The sequence below is a fragment of the Notamacropus eugenii genome, chromosome 3 (genome assembly GCF_028372415.1).
Source record: "Notamacropus eugenii isolate mMacEug1 chromosome 3, mMacEug1.pri_v2, whole genome shotgun sequence".
Taxonomy (NCBI): domain Eukaryota; kingdom Metazoa; phylum Chordata; class Mammalia; order Diprotodontia; family Macropodidae; genus Notamacropus; species Notamacropus eugenii.
The window spans coordinates 79,164,778-79,184,796 of NC_092874.1; positions in this window are offsets into that span (position 1 = coordinate 79,164,778).

Here is a 20,019-nt window from a genome sequence, read left to right on the forward strand (position 1 = left end):
AAGTCAGCATTTTTCAAGTCTTTTGGGTTTTTAATGATGTCTTCAGAAGACATTATTTTAACAAGACTGTCGCTGTGTTTGGATATTCAGGTTTGGTCTATTTGCTAATAAACTGCACATGTCAATATTTTAAGGAACTTGTATGTCGTCAATGTGGGTGCTTCCTCCAAAATGCAGACTCTGACCTTGTCACCTATTAGTCAATAGTCTACATGAGCTACTGTGACTAGAAGCATCCTTTACTTGTTGGCTAATTTTTAGGTCTGAATTTATCTCTAAGCCTCGTTCTCAAGTGGTATATATCTGCCAGCTTGTACTCACAGTCTTTTCAGCTTGGTAATACTAAATACATCAAATGCACCCTAGGGACATTGGGAATGAAAATTGGAAGGTAATTCAAACTAATAAGCATTTATTAAACACCAACTCTATGCCACCCACTGTGTTGTGCTGGGAATATACAGACAGACAAAAACCATCCCTTGCCCTCAAGAAGCTTCTGATCTAATGAGGAGACAAATGCAAATAGCAATAATAGCTAGCACCTATACAGCACTTTCAGGTTTGCAAAGCACTTCAAAAGTATTGTTTCATTTGATTACTGTCTTCATTTTACAGATGAGGAAACGAAGCAGACTGAGGTTAAGTAATTTGCCCATTGTTAATAAGACCATATGTGAATTCACATCTTCCTCATCCCCAGACGAGCTCTATTTCCACTGTACCACTTAGCTGCAGACAACTGTGGGCATATAAAATATATACAGGATAATTTGGAAATTATCCCAGAGGAAGGCACTAGTATTAAGGGGGACTGGGAAAGGCATCTTACAGAAGGTAAGACTTTAGCTGGGACCTGAAGGAAGCCAGAAGACAGAGATAAGGAGGGAGAGAATTCTGGGTATGGTGGATATCTGGTGAACATGAAGAAGGAGCATCTTGTATAAAGAACATCAAGGAGTTCAGTATCACTAGATCATAGAGTATATGGAGGGGATTAAGGCGTAAGGAAACTGGAAAAGTTGGAAGGGACCACGTTAATAAGCACTTTAAAACCAAACATAGGATTTTATAGTTGATGTCAGAAACCATAGGGGAAAAATGGAAATTTAAGGAATGGAAAGGGGGCAACATCTTCCTGTTTTCAATCATTTTCATTGCTGGATGAAGGATGGAATGCATTGAAGAGACTTGAAGGAGGGAGGCCAACTAGCTGATGTACAGCTCCAAGTGAGGAACTGGTTAGGTTCCAAATTGACTGAAGAGATTATAGAAAATTGCTGTGATATCTGTCACAAGAGTGGAGTGAGGCACACAGACACATGTGCAGAGAGGGAGAGAGAGGATATGTATTGCCCATGTACTGTATGCATGTTCACATGGGTCTGTTTAGGTGTGGGATGCATAAGGCACGAAAGATATCTCGATTCTCCTCTGCCCACCCTTCTCCAGTGGAAACCTTGATTTCTGCCAGAAAGGAAGCAAGAAATTGGGGCTGAGAGGCTGACCATGCTTCTCTCCTCAGAACAGGCTAGAATTATATCTACTGGGATAGACTTTTATTTTTATAACCCCCTAAATATTGTTAGTCTATGGGAAAAATTTCTTAGATTAAAGTTGTATTCTTGATCTCTGTCTCTTAATTGGGGAGTTTTCCTAGCTATATATCCAAGGCCTGACACCCTTTTCACCAAATGTCAGTTATACAAAGACATAGCTAAAGGCTGTACAATAATATCTTACATTTCTACATCACTTTAAGGTTGACAAAGCACTTTACATGCATTATATCATCCGATGCTCACAATAACCATGTGAGGTAATTATAGGTGAGGAAAACTAAGAATAAGAGAGGGCAAGTGTCTTGTATTTCAGGCAGGATTTGAACTCAGGTGTTTCTGACTCCACATAATGCTCTCTTACCCACTGTATCACCTAGTTAACTAGGTGGATAAAACAGAACTCATCATTCCCACCTCTCCCCCCAAAATCATTTTTATATCTTTCTATGCCTATCTATCTTTAAATACCTCTGTCTCTGTTTCTATGTCTCTCCCTCTCTCTCTTTCTCTACATATATGTGTGTATGTATACATTTGTATGTAAGTCTGTATTTTTATCTTTGTCTATATGTGTTTATTTGTTTATATGTTTCCCTGTCTCCACTGATAGAAGTTCCATTCTGTAGTCTTAGTCACTTAAGTTCAAAATCTCGATGTCCACTTTGACCCTTACCTTACCGTCACTCTCCACATTACTAAATCCAGCTGATTCTACTTGTGAAATATCTTTCATATTCATGGCTTCATTTGTGTTCCCTCTGCCACCACCACAGAATTTTAAGCATCACAGATGTTATGTTGAAAGGACAGATGATTGGCTAGAAGGGGCCCCTAGCTGTCACTAGGAAACCTAGTGGAGAAGTAAAATAAATGATGATGATAATAAAATGAACTATGTTTTTGCAGAGGGGAAGGATAGATGTTTCACAGAAACTTATCAGAAGGATGTGACAAAATTAAATTAACAGCTACATTCTTGAAAGTTCTTTGTTTCTTTTTTTTCTTTGAAAGATAAATTGAGCGTTTGTGGTTTGGAAAGATACAAAAAGACTGTCTCACTTGGCAGGAGCTCCAGCAAAGAAGGTTTTTAGGGACGAAGGCAAAAAGAGTATGAGACTGTATAAAGCAGAGGTCAGAGATACTAAAAACAAGAGGAGCCCAATTCCCTTCTCCCTAAGAGTTTGAAATATTCCTTTTCCTTCAGGGAAATGGAGAATTTCTTAGAAATATGTTCCCCTGGATTAGCAACATGGAAAAATGCCTTTGCCACAAACAGGTCTACTTGGGAAACAACTAAATTTTTCAAGTAGGCACATCCATTTATTCAGCAGTGTTGACTTGCAAAATGTAGGAAGGATATATTTAGTTGTGAATGAAGCAAGTAAGATATTTTAGAAACCACAATGTTCATAGAATTTGCTTTTAATTGAACATCTTTAGAAGACAGGGCTGTTGGGGGTTAAGCAGAATGATCATTTGAGACTTTTGAAAGAGGACATTGCTACTCTTTGTAACCTCTACAATATTGTCCCCAGCTGACACAGCTGGATTCTGATGGCTAACACCTGTGAGAAATCCTGGCTTAGGCCTGCTGCCATGGAGAACCTGGGTATATATAAGCCCCTTGAAGCAAATTCCTCCCTAACTCTTTCAAGATTCCGGCAAACTGTTTTACTGTTTTGAAGAGAAAAGCTACTAGAATTAATGTATTGGGGTTACTTTTCCCCAAGTGTTTTGTACAGGAAAACTAACATGCCCTATAATGGTTTTCTGCGTCTGACTACCTTAGCTTCTATGCCTACTAGTATACCTCTCCCTTCTGGAGCTAGGTCTACCATCTCGTTCTTTTTTCTTCTCTTCTTCATCATTTGTTATCTAGGATCACTAGTCTGTAATTGAAGCCAGATTGTGGTTTCCTCAGGAATGTGATGGCTGGTCAACTAATACCTTCACTTTCACAGTGACTCAACTATTCCTTGGACCTGTGGCAAAGCTATACTGTTCTCTTATCTCATCTCCTATCCTGCCCAATTTCTCCCATCTCTGGGATAGTCCCTTTGCCCTTACCCTGTTTTTCGTTTCCCACAATTCTTCATTCAATTTTTTCCATTTATGATTCATAGTAACATTTGCAGATGTGCCCTTCACTTATCAAATTTTGTTCCATATGACAAGTAACCTTCCAGTATCCTCCTGAGTCTGACTGCAGGAATGAAGAAGAATACATTATAAAACAAAATTCAAGAGCCCCCGTGCAAGGAGAGAATCATTTCTCCCCCATCTCCCTTTTTGATAGGAAAAAAAGAGAAGAAAAACCAGCACCTCACATTATCTGATTCTATGAGAATTTTTGATAAGCAAAGCAATCACAATGAACTAAAATATGCGCTCTTTCTTTAAAATGTTTCATTCATTCTGACTTGACCTTTTTGAAGGAATCTTTTACTGGAAGGAACACAAAAACAGATCTCATTCAAATTAATATGTGCATATGTACACACACATCATATTAAAGATTCACTTTAAAAAACATCTCTAAGCCAGATGGTTTAGGCTTGATATCTTGGCATCTTTCTTCTCATTAATTTTTTTTCATTCCATTGTAATCATCAGTATCATCTTCCCCCGCCCCCTTATAAAAATTCTTCATACAACTGAAAAATGAGCAGATTATAGCATTGTATATCTGTGCTGTAATCAGTCACTTAAATAAATGTTTTGATTGTCTGGATTTGGTACAGAGGGTCTGAAGACACATAGTATATTGTTTCCCTATGACAGCTCCACATCTGACACTCTTGAAAAGGAAGGAATGTGATATTCCAAGCCCCTTAGTGTGAAGCACAGAGTATATTTGCTGACATGACAGGTTTGGACCAGATCACTGAATGGCCTGTTTCCAATTGGAATTTGGAACTGGTGGTCAAGTCTGCCTGCTGATCACACACGTGAAAGATATATGATTACCCATTTGTATTTTCCCAGGCTTCCAGAGAATGTACTTTGCATGTGTTTAGATATCATAGGACTACTCAGATTTTTGGAAATCCAGACATTTAAACAAAGATATCTCAGTTGTGTTCTGAAACCTTTGACATAGTTTTTGAAAGTTGGGGGTGGAGAAAGTGAAAGGCAAGCCTCACAACAATACATCTTTTATCACAGTGTGTATTCCCTGATTTATTGTTATATACTCTAATCTTCATCTTAAATAATACCGAGAGATCCCTTTCCAGACTCCATGAAAATTGTCTCTCTTACAACACTTTGATTTTAGTATATAAGTCATGGAAGTTTGTTTTGTTTTTGTAAAGACTTTTGGTGTCATCTATAAAGGATATTCCCACCGTGAAACTTCTTTCACCAATGCCAATCATTAATCATCTGTAATTTATAGTCTTAGGGAAAAATAATAATGGCAATATTATAATTCTATATTATATTTTCATTTATATTATATTCCTATTATATATAACATGCTATATTAAAATAGAGTAGTAACATAAATAACATTTGTATAGTGTTTATCTTCCAGGCCCTATGCTACAATTATTATCTCATTTGATCCATATAACAATCCTGGGAGGTAGGTGCTAGTATTCTCCCTATTTTACAGATGATAAAACAGAGGCAAGCAAATGTGAAGTGACTTGTCCAGAGTCACACAGCTAGGGGATATCTGAAACCAGGGTTGAAATCAGATCATCCTGACTTGGCTGTCCCCTCAAAAAAGACAGGAGGGATGGCCCAGGAGAAAGAATATGGAATTCAGAGCTGTGGAACTTGGGTCTAATTCTTGCTTTGCCATTCATAACATATACTCTTAAACAAATGACTTTACCTCCTTGAGCCTCAGTTTTCTTATTTATAAAATGAGTGGGTTGGACTGGATTATCTACGAAGAAATCCTTTCCACCTCGGAGTCCCTGATCCTAGAAGAACTGCCTGGGACACTGAAAATTTAAGTGACATCTCCAATCATATACCAGATGCAGGTCTCAGGCCCAAGTCTTCCTGAAATCCAAGGATGCTTCTTTATGCATTACTCCATGTTGCCTCTCCATGCAGGGGTATAATTTTTAAAATGGGCCCCAAGGTTGGGTCTTGCAGAGACGAGTTAGGGCTTTATGACCTCAGCCCTATTATATATTTATTAGAAGCAAGAGTAAACTTTAGATCTTTTAAAGTCATGGAAGTAAGTTGTATTCACATATGTTTAGAAATGCAACTGGTAAGTTTATTTCACAGATAAATGAAGTTGTAGCAGTTCCCTTATTTGTGCTTTGGTGAAAGCAAAAATTTGCATCAACAGTATACTCAAACACAAATGGTCTACACAGTAACAGCAGTATGAACAGCTATCCTAAGTGTCCCCACATACTGAGCAGAACCCAGCAGCACAAAAGAAGGCTAAACCTTATAGGTGGCACATTCTGCATGCAGACAGGTTCATTCTCAAGCTACTGTTCCCATTGACGCTATGTGTCATTATCTCATGGTGGCGGTTTTTACCTACTCATTATCCTGTGAATGACTCAACCATTAAGTATGATGAGAAGGAAAAAAAATAACTAATGGTAAAGCAGAGGAAATAAAACACAAATCACTTTCTAATCAGGCTAAAAAGCTAAAGTTTTCACTACATAAAATATGACTTCCAGATAAAAATTAGAAAAAAGATCCTATTTTAATCAGTATTGAGGAACTCTAAAAATAGGAAATATTTATTATGCCTTTTGTTTTTATATTACAGTAATTTCTGGACATATTCTTGCCTTTATCACACCCATATCAAATGAGCCCTGCCTTGTGATTATGTACAACTAAAGCAAAATCAAATGACACCATCACTGCAACTGGGATCGTATCAAACTCTGGACTCCCACAGTCTACCTCATTTCTTTTGAAAGGTATGAATTGCTTTTTCACTTCTTCTTTGGAGTCAAGGTTGGCTGTCCAAATTACTTAGCACTTGGCTACATTTTAGGGTTCTTTTTATTTACCTTATTGTAGTCATAGTATGTATTATTTTCCTAGTTCTGCTTATTTCACTCTGTGACACGTGGAGACCCTTTCCAAACAAAATTATTGAGCAGCCTTCAGGGAGGGAAAGCATCATGTCCAGTGACAGGCTTCATAAACACAAGCTGTTGTTTTGAACCAAAGAGAAATCATTATATACAGCCTATGTCAACTATTTATGTTTTTTTAAAAGGTCATAGACATAAGTCAAAAACACCAATGTTAAGATATTACTGAAACATAAAGGTCAAAATATTTCTGGGGGCTAGTACCCTATAAGTAGAGAACCATTTTAAGCAAATTCAGTTCAGTCAGGCCATCTTTATTTTTCTATTAACTCCCATAATTTCTAGGACCCTTTCATTTTTGTTTCTTTAGTTCTGTGTCCTAGTGTGGTGCCTGCAATATAGTAGATGATTAAGTAATACATGTCTGTTGATTGCTGTTTTGAACTGGTTGCCTCAGTTTACTAGTTATTCTTCCCTGTAAGAGAGAATGTTTTTGAAATTTACTCAATTTTCTATGGACTGTGTAGACTGGGATTTACTAAAGAATGATAGATTTCAATCATGCATAGATAGGTTTTCATTTAAGCTACCAGCAATCATCAGAAACAAATGTTTCAGCCAAAATATGTTTTGTTAAGTGCTTAACTAGCATTGTTTGTGTGGTGCATGGGGTGTTCAGGGAAAAATAGCACCTGTGGTGTGAAGGCTTGCCATGCCCTTTTCAGGGCTGCTTATCCACCTGTCACTCAACTCTCACCTGTGGCTACAAGAATCTGTAGTATGTGCAGTGGCCACAGCCTGGTAAAACCATCTTGGAAGATGGGCTAAACCAGGCTGAGGGTAACCAAAAGGTCTCAAACTCTTTGGTAAATTAGGGGGACGTCTACCCCCAAGCAGGGGTATGTCTATTCCCCCTGGTGAAATGGGGTAGATGATAACAATTTGTTCTAAAGGTCATGAAAGCAGTTGAAGCAGGAGCTTGGTCAGACAGCAAAGACACCAAGGTCATCTACTGTATCCCAGGACCAGTGGTCCTGACTTCTGTCTTGCCACTAAATTTTGGTGACTCTGGAAAAGAGTGAGTGCAGCTTTGCCTCACTTAAAATCAATTCATGAGTGAGTCAAGATATCACCCCATGATGTAATTGATCCCCTCTGAAAACAAAGGGCAAACAACAATAACCTAGAACTGTGCTAGATGCTGTGAAAAGTATAAAACTGCCTTGAATGACTTATTGAAATGAGTCCAAACCAGATAGAGGAAAAGAATTCAATTCCATTGAGCCTTAAATTTGTTTTCCATTTCAAGTAATTTAACTAGATTTGTTCTATAAACTGTGGGTCAGAGGTCACTTTGTAGTAAATTTGGGGAGAGCCTCATTTTATGGGTTTGATGAGGTGACAAGAATGTCGTACCATCCCGTATAACAAAGTATAAAGAAAGGAAAAAGAAGTAGCACGTGAAAACTAACCAATAATACACCAAGCAGTTCCAACATGATTTCTACATCCATAGTCCCTGACTTCTGCTAAAAAAGTGGGCAAGGGTATTCTTGTATCATTTCTTTGGGGCCAAATTTCATCATTATAATTTTACAATGCTCAATTTGGGTTGTTTTGTTATTGTTGCTTCCATTTTCCTTGTTATAATAATTGTGTCTATTGCTTTCTAGGATGTGCTTACTTTGCTTTGCATTAGTTCATATAGGTCTTCCTGAACTGCTCTATAGAAAACATAGGTGGTATAAAACAAAATTTATCACTGCTTCTCACAATACAAGGATATACTGTTACATGCATGGGCCACAGTTTTATTTAGTATTCCCCAGTATGTGAACATCTACTTTGTTTCCCATTCTTTGTTACTATGAGAAGTATTGCTATACACATATACATACACACACATGTATATATACATATATACACACACATTTATATGTGTACAGATATATACACAAAGCTAGGTTCTGACTAGGGCTAATAATGAATCCCATGAAGTAGTCATATGTAATTGAATTTGCATCATTTCACATTATAATTATCTAAAATACGATCATTGATTCCAACCCAATGAAAATATTTAGGACAAATTAGTACAAACATTATTCTAATGTTACCACTTCATAGGATTCATTGTTCACACTAATTGGAACCACACTCTGTATGTGTGTGTACGTATGTATAATAGCTGGGATTTATGTAGTATTTTCCATTTGTGAAGCACTTGACATGTAAACATTTGATACATGTATCTGTATATATTGGCATACATGTGTATATATGTTAATATTTATTTATACATGTGAAAGAAGAGGGGGGGGAGACAGAAAGAAGAAGAGAGGAAGAGAGGGAGATGGGGAGAAAGAGAGAGACTAGAAATAGGAGCTCTGGGTCAAAGGGTATAGATATTTTAGTCAATTTTTGGCATAATTTCAAACTTTTTTTTTTCTCCAGAATGCTTGGAGTAGAAGAAGGCTTTTTTTATGTTGTTGTTTTTAGGATCATGGGAAAAGAGCTTTTCCTCCTCCATGGTGACACAGGATATTATTATACGGTGTAGAAATGGAAGGAAGTAAATTATACTTAATGAATTACAAACAGATTGTTAGTGAATCTTCTCCACTTATCCTTCCACATGCTAGAACACAGAATAGCAATTATAATTACCTAGCCTTGCCTTCCTAACACAAGACTTTGCCAATATTTGTACTAATTGCTTCCCAAACATTCATGAGTATAACAAATGACATAAAAAAGAAAGGAATATTACTCTGAAAAATAAGTTTTTCAAAGCAATGAGATTTTTTAATGGCTATTTGAGGATGACATTATATCATCTTGTCCCTTCTTTAGCTGTCTCCCTACTACAATATTATTCCTTGAAATATAATATCCACTTCATGATACAATTTCTCATGAAAACGATGCTTTAGTATGGAGAGGTCTATATTCTTGCCATTCCATGGTTATGATTTCCAGATTATTAAACTTAAGAAAGTGTATCTTTTGAAATAAAGCACTCTTTAATAGAAAAAACTCATTTTGTGAACATCCAAACTACCTAATATGAAATACCAAAGAAAAATAAATTTCCCATACAAAAGGTAAACCACACACTTCTTTTGTTTAACTTTTATCTTACCATTTTATTTTTTTTACATTTAATTTTTATTTTATTTTTCTCAATTATATGTAAACAAAATTTTTAACATTCATTTTTTAGTATTTTGAGTTCTAAATTCTCTCTCATTCCTTCCCTCTCCCCTCCCTGAGAAGGCAAGCAATTTAATATAGGTTATATATGTGCAATCTTACAAAACTTTTCCATATTAACCATGTTGCAAAAGAAAATATACACTGAAAAAAACAAGAATAATGAAGAAAGGTGTTTTTTTTAAAGTATGCTTCAATCTACATTCCAACTTCATTAGATCTATTTCTAAAAGTGAACATCAATTTTCCCATAAATCTTTCATAATTGTCCTTCATATAGCAGAATAGTATTCCATCACAAACATGTATCACAACTTGCCCAGTCATTCCTCTAAATGATTGGCATCCCCTCAATTTCCAATTTTTTGCCACCACAAAAAGAACTACTATAAATATTTCAATACAGATAGGTCCTTTTCCTTTTTCTTTGATCTCTGAGATATATACCTTATAGTGCTATCGCTATACTCTGTGAACAATTTGATTGCCCTTTAGCCATAGTTCCAATTTGCTCTCCAGAATGGCTGCATCAGTTGAGAACTCTACCAACAATGCATTTGTGTCCCTATTTTTCCACATGTCCTCCAACATTTGCCACTTTCCTTTTCTGTCAGATTAGCCAGAGTTGTTTTAACTTGCATTTATCTAATCAATAGGGATTTAGAGTGCTAGCTTTGATTTCTTCTTTTGAAAACTGGAAGTTTTCAGAGGAATAAATTAAAGCTATCTATAGTCATATGAAAAAATATGCTAAATCACTATTGATTAGAGAGATGCAAATCAAAACAACTCTGAGGTTCCATATCACACCTATCAGACTGGCAAACATGACAAAACAGGAAGATATTAAATGTTGGAGAAGATGTGGGAGAGTTGGAACACTAATTCATTGTTGGTGGAGCTGTGAGCTGATACAAACATTCTAGAGAGCAATTTGCACCGATGCTCAAAGGGCTACAAAAATGTGCATACTCTTTGACCCAGCAATATCGCTTCTAGAACTGTATCCCTAAGAGATCATAAAAAATGGGAAATGGGTCCACATGTACAAAAATATTTATAGCAGCTCTCTTTAAGGTGGCCCAAAACTGAAATCGATTGCCCATCAATTGGGGAATGGCTGAACAAGTTGTGGTATATGAATGTAATGGAATACTATTGTGCTATAGGAAATGATGAACAGGAAGACTTCAGAGAGGCCTAAAAAGACTTATATGAACTGATGCTGAGTGAAAGAAGCAGAACCAGAAGGACTTTGTACATAGCAACAAACACAGTGTGATGAATTTTTCTGGTAGACTTAGTCCTTCATAGCAATTCAAGGCCCTAAAACATTCCCAATGGACTTTTGAGGCAAAACACCTTCTACATCCAGAGAAAGAACTATGGAATTGGATCACAGAGTGAAGCAGACCATTTTGTTTTGTGTTTTGTTTTGTTTTACAGTTTCTCCCATTCATTTTAATTCTTCTATTCAACATGACTAAAGTAAAAATTGTATTTAATAGGAATTTATGTGTAGAACCTATACAAGATTGCATGCCATCTCAGGGAGGGATGGGGGAGGGAGGAGGGAAGGAGAAGGAGGGAAGGGAAAAAAATCTAAGATATATGGAAGTGATTGTAAAACACTGAAAACAAATAAAGTAATTATATATAAAAAAGAAAACTGCTCATACCCTTCAATCATTTCTCAATTAGGGAATGATTTTTATTCTTAGAAATTTGACTCAATTCTTTATATATTTCAGAGATGAGGCCTTTATCAGAGAAATTTGCTATACCTTTTTTCTCAGTTTCCTTCTAATTTTGGCTGCACTGCTTTTGTTTATGCAGAATCTTTTTAATTTTATATAATCAAAATTATTCATTTTATATGCTGCAATGCTCCCTATATCTTTTTGGTCATAAATTCTTCCCTTATTTATAAATCTAATAGGCAAAATATTCCAAGCCCCCACCCCAATTTGTTTATGATTATAACTCTTATCTCAGGATATAATGTGAGATGTTACTCTATATTTAGTATCTGCCAAACCGCTTTCCAGTATTCCCAGGATTTTTGTCAAATAGTGAGTTCTTTTTCCCAAAATCTTGGGTCTTTGGATTTGTCAAACTCTAGATTACTATTGTCATTATGTTCTGTGTATTGTACACCTAATCTATCCCATGTGTATTTGTCAAACTCTAGATAACTATTATCATTTAATTCTGTGTATTGTACACCTGATCTCTCTCTCTCTCTCTCTCTCTCTCTCTCTCTCTCTCTCTCTCTCTCTCTCTCTCTCTCTCTCAAGAACTTTGGGTTTGACTGTTCAACATGGGAGACACTGGCATGGGACCACTCAGCATGGCATGCCCACATAAGAAAAGGTGCTGTGCTCTTAGAGCAAAGCAGAATTGAGACAGTACAAAGTAAATGCAGGATGCGCAAATTAGGGTTATCCGCCCCAAATATTCAAATGGACATTCAAACATTCAAATATTCACATGCCCAAGCTGTGGTAGAGCATTCCGAGCTCATATTGGTTTGATCAGCCACAGTTGGACACACTGAAATTTCACTTTACAATGGTGATATCATTTTGGTCCTCTTCAAAGATGAAGGATAACAACCCTCTTATCCACACTATTTTTCTTAGCTAGTAGCAGATTGTTTTGATGATTACTGCTTTGTAATATAGTTTAAGATCTGGACCTGCTAAGCCAACTTCCTTCATATATTTTTTCATTCATTCCCTTGATATTCTTGACCTTTGTTTTTCCAAGTGAATTTTTAAATTATTTTTCTACCCCTTTGAAATACTATTTTCATAATTTGATTTGTATGGCACTGAATAAGTAGATTAATTTAGGTTAAATTGTCATTTTTTATACTGACTTAGCCTACCTATTAATATTTCTCAAGTTGTTTAGATCTGGCTTAACCTGTGTGAAGAGCATTTTGTAATTTTGTTCATATGGTTCCTAGGTTTCAAGTATTTTATATTGTCTGCAGGTATTTTGAAAGGAATTTCTTTTTCTGTCTCTTCCTTCTGGACTTTGTGGTTAATATATAGACATTCTAGTGATTTATGTGGGTGTATTTCATATCAAAAGGGTCACAAAGAGTTGGACGTGAGTAAAAACTAAACAGCAACAATATTTTATATGCTGTCACTTTGCTGAATTATTCTAATTAGTTATTTTTTTTAGTTGATCCTCTAAATATACCACTATATCATCTGTGAAGAGTAATGGGTATTTTTTTCCTTATTGCCTATTCTGATTCCTTCAATTTGTTTTTCTTCTCTTATTGCTCTAGTTAGCACTTCAGAACAATATTGAGTAATAATGATGATAATGGGCATCTTTAATTTACCCCTGATCTTACTGGACAAGCTTCCAGTTACAGATAATGCTTCTTAATGGTTTTAGATAGCTACTAGTTATCATTTTAAAGGAAATTTCCATTTAGTCCTATACATTTTAGTGTATTTAATAGGAATGAGTGCTATATTTTGTCAAAATACATCTTTTCAGATAATCATATAATTTTAATTGTTTTCATTATTGATGTGGTTAATTATACATATAGTTTTCATAATATTGAATCAGCCCTGCATTCCTGGTATAAATCCTACCTGGTCATAATGTATGATCTTTGTGATTCATTGCTTCAGTTTGCTTATTAGGACTTTAAAATGTTTGCATCAATATTCATTAGGGACAAATGGTCTATGATTTTCTTTCTCTTTTTTTGCTCTTTCTGGTTTAGGTATCAGCACATATTTGTGCTATAAAAGGAAACTGATAAGACTCCTTCTTCACCTATTTTTCCAAATAGTTTATATAATATTTGGAATTAATTTGTTTTCTTTTGTGTTTTATAGAATTTATTTGTGTATTGCTGGTCCTGGCAATTTTTTTCTTAGAAAATTCTTTGATGGCTACTTCAAGTTATTTTTTTTAAGGTAGAGTTCCATATGTATTCTCTTTCCTCTTCTATTAATTGGAGCAATTTATATTTTTGTAAATATTCATCCATTTCACTCAGATTGTCTAGTTTAGTGGCATTTAATTGAGCAAAATAGCTTCTAATAATTATTTTTTTCCCCAGTTCTTTGGTAGTAAATTTACCCTTTTTATTTGTGATATGGTAATTTGTTTTTTTTTCTTTTTAAAAAAAAAAAACAAATTAACCAATGATTTATCTATTTTATTTTTTTAATAAAACCAGATCTTAGTTTTATTTACTAGTTCAATGGCTTTCTTACTTTTAGTTTTATTAATCTCTCCTTTGTTTTTCAGGATTTCTAATTTGGTGTTTAATTGAGGATGTTTAATTTGTTTTTTATTCTAGTTTTTTTCTTTCATAAAAAAAGTATTGATCTGCTGTTTCTCTACTTTATTTGGTATAAGTGTTTAAAGACATAGATTTCCCCCTAAGTACTGTTTTTGGCTGCATTCTATATATTTTAGTATGCTGCCTCATTGTCATCATTCTCTTTAATGAAATTATTGATTGTTCTTGTGATTTATTGTTAGAACCACTCATTCTTTAGGATTAGATTATTTAGGTTCCATGGCCCTTTATTGAGTACAGTTTCACTGTATTATGGTCTGGAAATGATGTACTTAACATTTCTGTTTTTCTGCATTTGGTGGTGAGGTTTTTATGCCTAATACAAGGTCAATTTTTGCAATGGTATCATGTATGGCTGAAAAGAAGTTATACTCCTTTCTATTCCCATTCAAGTTTCTCCATAGGTCTATCATAGCTAAATTTTCCAAAATTCTATTCATCTCCTTAACTTCATTCATGCTTCTTTTATGGTTAGAAAGTTGAAGTCCCCTAATAGTGAAGTTTTACAGTCTATTTCCTCTTATAATCCATTAATTTTTTTCCTTTAAGAATTTGGATATTACATCATTTGGTATATATATATTTTAGTATTGATATTACTTTATTTTCTATGGTATCTTTTAGCAAAATGTAGTTTCTCTCCTTATCTCTTTTAATTAGCTCTATTTTTGCTTTTACTTTGAGATCATGATTGCTATCCTTTTTTTACCTCAGTTGAAACATAATAGAATCTATTGTAGACTCTTATTTTTATTCTCTGTGTGTGTCTTTGTTTTAAGTGTGTTTCTTATAAAACATATTGTTGGACTCTGACTTTTAATCTATTCCATTATCCACTTCCATTTTATAGGTGAGTTTGTACCATTCACATTCATACTTATGATTACTAACTGTGTATTTACCTCCATCTTATTTTTTCCCTATTTGTCCTCTCTCTCTTTCTCTACCTTGTCCCTTCTCAGAAGTTTGTTTTGCTTCTGACCACTACCTCCCTTAATTTACTCTTCCTCCTATTAACTCCCTTCTCCTCCTAGTTTCCTGTAAGGTAAAATAAATTTCTATACCCAACGGAGTGTTTATTTATTCCCTCTTTGAACCAATTATGATTAGAATGAGGTTCAAGTATTGCCTGCCACCACCAACTTCCATTTTGCCCTCCATTATAAAATCTCTTCCTTTCACACCTCTTTTATGTGAGATGATTTTCTCCATTTTTTATCTCCCTTCCCCCTTCTCCCAGTGCAACTCTCTTTCTTAGTCCTCCAATTCTTTAACACAGAAGTGGTTTCATTCTAGTTGCTTGAAATATTTTCTCCTTGACTTTAGAGATTTAGAATTTGACTATAATAATCCTTTGAGTTTTCATTTTGGGATCCTTTCAAGAAGCAATCAGTAGATTGTTTCCATTTCTATTGTACCCTCTGGTTCTAGGATAATAGGGCAGTTTTCTTTCATAATTTCTTGAAATATAATGTCTAGGCCTTTCTTTTGATTACAGCTTTCAGGTAGTTCAATAATTCTCAAACTTATCTCTCCTTGATCTATTTTTCATGTCAGTTGTTTTATTCCATTGAGATTTTTCATATTTTCTTTTATTATTTCATTCTTTTGATTTTATTTATTGTTTCTTGGTATCTTACAGAATCATTAGCTTTCACTTTCCCAATTTTAATTTTCAAATAACTATTTTCTTCAGCTGGTTTTTGTACCTCTTTTTTCCATTTGACATTCTGCTTCTTTAGGCGTTCTTCTCTTCACTGGATTTTCATGTCTATTTTAACATTTAGCTAATTCTGTTGTTTGTTCTAAGATGTTATTTTCATCTACATTTTTTGTGCTTCTTTTTATGAAACTATTGACTCTCTATAATTTTCTTGTGTCAATCTCATTTATTTTCCCAATTTCTCCTTTACCTCTCTTATTTGATTTTTAAAATCCTTTTTGAGATTTTTCCAGGAGTTCTTTGTGGGCTTGTAGCCAATTCACATTTTTCTTTGAGGCTTTGCTTGTAGCTGCTTTGACATCATTGTCTTCTGGGTTTGTGTCTCAATCTTCCTTGTCACTATAGTAATCTGTTATGGTCTGGTTCATTTTTTGTTTTTTCTCATTTTCCAGCATATTTCTTGACCTTCAATTTTATGTTAAAGTTGGGCTCCATTCCCAGGTTGGAAGAGGCACTATCTGAAACTTCAAGCCTTCAGGTCTTTTGTGCTGCTTTTTTTTTCCTTCAGAGCTAGCTTACAGAGTCTGTAGGTTTTAAGTGTTTCCAAGGTGGTATGATCTAAGGAGAGGTGTGATCACTGTTCTCCTGGCTTTTGCTCTGGTTTTGCCCAGGAAAGGATCTTGTTCCCTTAAGCTACCAGCATTAGCACTTTCTGGTACTGTGACTGTGATCAGATCTCCCTCACTCCTATACATATAATTGCTAGTGCTCCCCTCTGCCTTGGAATTGAATCTAGAGTTCCTATTCCCCTATGAGTAACCACAAGTACTCCTCTCTCCTCAGGAATTGTGACCAGAGACTAATCTGTCCAGCAGCCACAAGTGATATCATTCTTTTTGGCGCTGGGACTGTCACCCAGAACTGCATATGAACAATGCTCCAAGGTCCTGAACCCAATTCCAGCAAAGGGTACCCTACAATTTCCTTCTGATCAGTTGTCAAACTTGTCCATTGACCATGGACTAAGAGCACCCAAAGCTACTGCACTGCACTCCAGTCCTGACTACCACCTTGGAGAGGCAGATATTTCCAACCAACCTCCTAAGTTGTCTTCATCTAGAAAACTGTTTCCCCTGATCTTTTGTTGGCCTCTGTCACTCCAATATTCAATCTGAAGTGTTATTTTAGATTTTTTTTGGGGGGGGGGTAATTTGGGGGAGCTCAGTTCAGTGCTTCTCTACGCCATCATCTTGGCTCTCCTTTCCCATACTTATTCCATAGTTCTTTCTAATTTATTTAGAAGACATCCTTTTGAGTAGAGTTTCACTACACACACATTTATATACATATGCATACACACACATGCATACACACATATATTATGACATCCAGACATCATAGTTCTCAGAATCATAAAGATTTAAGCTGATCCACAAATTGAATTCAATTATTGGTCCTAGATACATAAGATCTTTGTCAAATAACCAAGGGATTTATATATAACTACAAATAATAGCAAGTGCTTAAAAGTTTGCAAGCCTCATTAGTTATATTACCTCATTTGATCCTCTGTGAAGTATACTTCCCTTATTTTACAGATGAGGTAAGTGAAACTAAGAAAGTTTAAGTGACTTTCCCAGAATCATACAGCTAGTACATGTTTGAGAAAGTATTTAAACTCAGGTCTTCCTGACTCTAAGTCTAACCTTCCAACCATTGCACTACCTTAGTATTAGCAGAAAAAGTGTACTGTATCAATGTGGAAATTCTCAGTGAAACTAAAACCAGAAGACAGAAAGAAGTGGACCTAAAGGTAGGGATAGCTCACAATTTCTCCTCCTCAATTCCTTCCTCAAAGGAATTGGTACAGCTGCTTTTCATTATATACCTAAAATCAACAAGAAATAGCATTTCATGAGATACTTGGTCACCTCACCTTATAGTATTCATGACAAGCAAGAGCAAAAAAAATCACAGTAAAGGTATATGTAGTTCATGCTCCAACATTTATTGAATGAATTAACACTTAAGTACTTGCTATGTGCAAAAGAACTATTAACAGGGAATGAAATAGGTATGTTCTATTGTCAACTGAGCAAGATCCATATCTATTATACATGTATATATGTGTATGTGTATATGCATAGATATACTTACAAACACATGTGTGTATATATACAAACACATTATATATGTGTATATATAATTATATGCACATATATTTATATGTATAATAAAAACCATTCAAGGAGAGGATGATTTTTAAAAATGGCTGGAAAATACAGTTTGGGATCAAAAAGTAAAAGAGGTCAGTGACTAGTATACTCTTCAGAATCTTTATGCCAACACTTTTTTCTTCAAGACAATAGGGAAGGCTAGACATGGTGAATATTGAGCAACAGCATACACAGATAAATATACACAATTAACTAATAAAATAGTGATTTACTAATGATAAAGTCATTTTAAAATTAGCTGTATACAGCAAATTACTTAGGGTTAAGAAAATAAACATCAAATCAGAAGAAATGTTCAATTTAATAATAAGACAATGTGTTCAGTTACAATGTCTCAATCCAACTTATTTTAACAAGGCATGCTACATTATGAAAAAGAGAAATTGATCAAAGTAAAGATACTATGATTGCTGCCATTCTTAAAGAAGTTTCAAAATGTAACAGTCACCACACTGAGAAAAACTGATTCAGCTAAAAAATTCTTGACATTTTCACCAAGTAGAGACATATCAGCAAAGGGCAATTTTAGAATAAAAGAACATTTGAAAAACATCTGAGAAGAAAATAATAGAAGAAAACAAATAGTATTATCTCACAAAAGAGGGAAGAAAATTGGAGGGAAAAACAAGGCTATAGAAAGCTTGATATGCTAGACCATCACAGGGACATTTAAAAATGAAATTGGGATGACAACAATTGGATGTGAAATAGAACACGTTTTCTAGTATTTCTATAAAGATGTATTTTCATCATCAGTGACAATGAAACTAACACATTTAGACTCAACATTTCAGTATCTGATATGCCATAACAAAAAAGAAGATGATGTTTTTGGAGAGTAACTGCATATCAAGAAATACAATCAGAAGAAATCCATGCTGAGTTTGGTACTATTTTAATGGTATTCATACATTAATTGTCAATATATCTCAAAAAAGGGAAGATTCTAAAAGAAAGGACAAGATGAGTGACAGACTCATCACACATATCTACCAAGAAGCAATTGGTTAAATACTAATACATCTACTTTGGGACCTTTAGAAACCATTCTCAGTATGTTCTATGTTGGTTGGGTGGTTGGTTGGTTGTTGTCCTTCATCTTCGAAGAGGACCAAATTGACATCACCATTGTGAAGTGAAATTTCAGTGTGTCTGACTGTGGCTGGACCAATATGAGCTCAGAATGCTCTACCACAGGTTGGGACTAGATAGTTCATGTGAATATTTGGGGTGAATATCCCAAATTTGCACATCCTGCCTTTACTTTGTGGTGTCTCAATTCTGCTTTGCTCAAAGAGCACAGCACCTTTTCTGATGGGGGGATGCCATGCTAAGCGGTCCTGTGCCAGTGTCTCCCGTGTTGCACAGTCAAAGCCAAAGTTATCAAGAGAGACCTTGAGAGTGTCCTTGTATCGTTTCTTCTGGCCACCATGTGATCGCCTGCCCCATGCGAGTTCTCCATAAAATAGTCTTTTTGGCAAGTGTACATTTGGCATTCGAACAAGGTGGCCAGCCTATCAGAGTTGTGCTCTCTGAAGCATGTTCTGTGTACAGACCAAGAGTATGCTTGATAAAAAATAGAAGGGAACAGGCAGACTTCCATTAGTAACTTTCTACAGCATAACACAGCTTCATAATTGCTCTAGGGTACAGATATCCCAATGTGTTTATTATTTTATTAGAAAAATAATTTTTGATAGAAAAAAATCAATAGCAAATACTCTTCCAAAAATTTGAGTCAATGAATCATTTAAGATCATCTAAGTTTTTTCTGTTAAAAAAATACTTTTGTAATTAGAACTTACCCCACAAAATTGGCATCCTTTTATCTAGGCCTGGGATTTCATCAGTATAGGGAGTCCCTGATGAGGAAACTCCCTCCAGCAATGGAGACTTCCAACTGTTCTGCAATTGATCATCTTTGCCTGGACAACTAAAGGTTGTGACTCATAGTCAACATGGATCACCG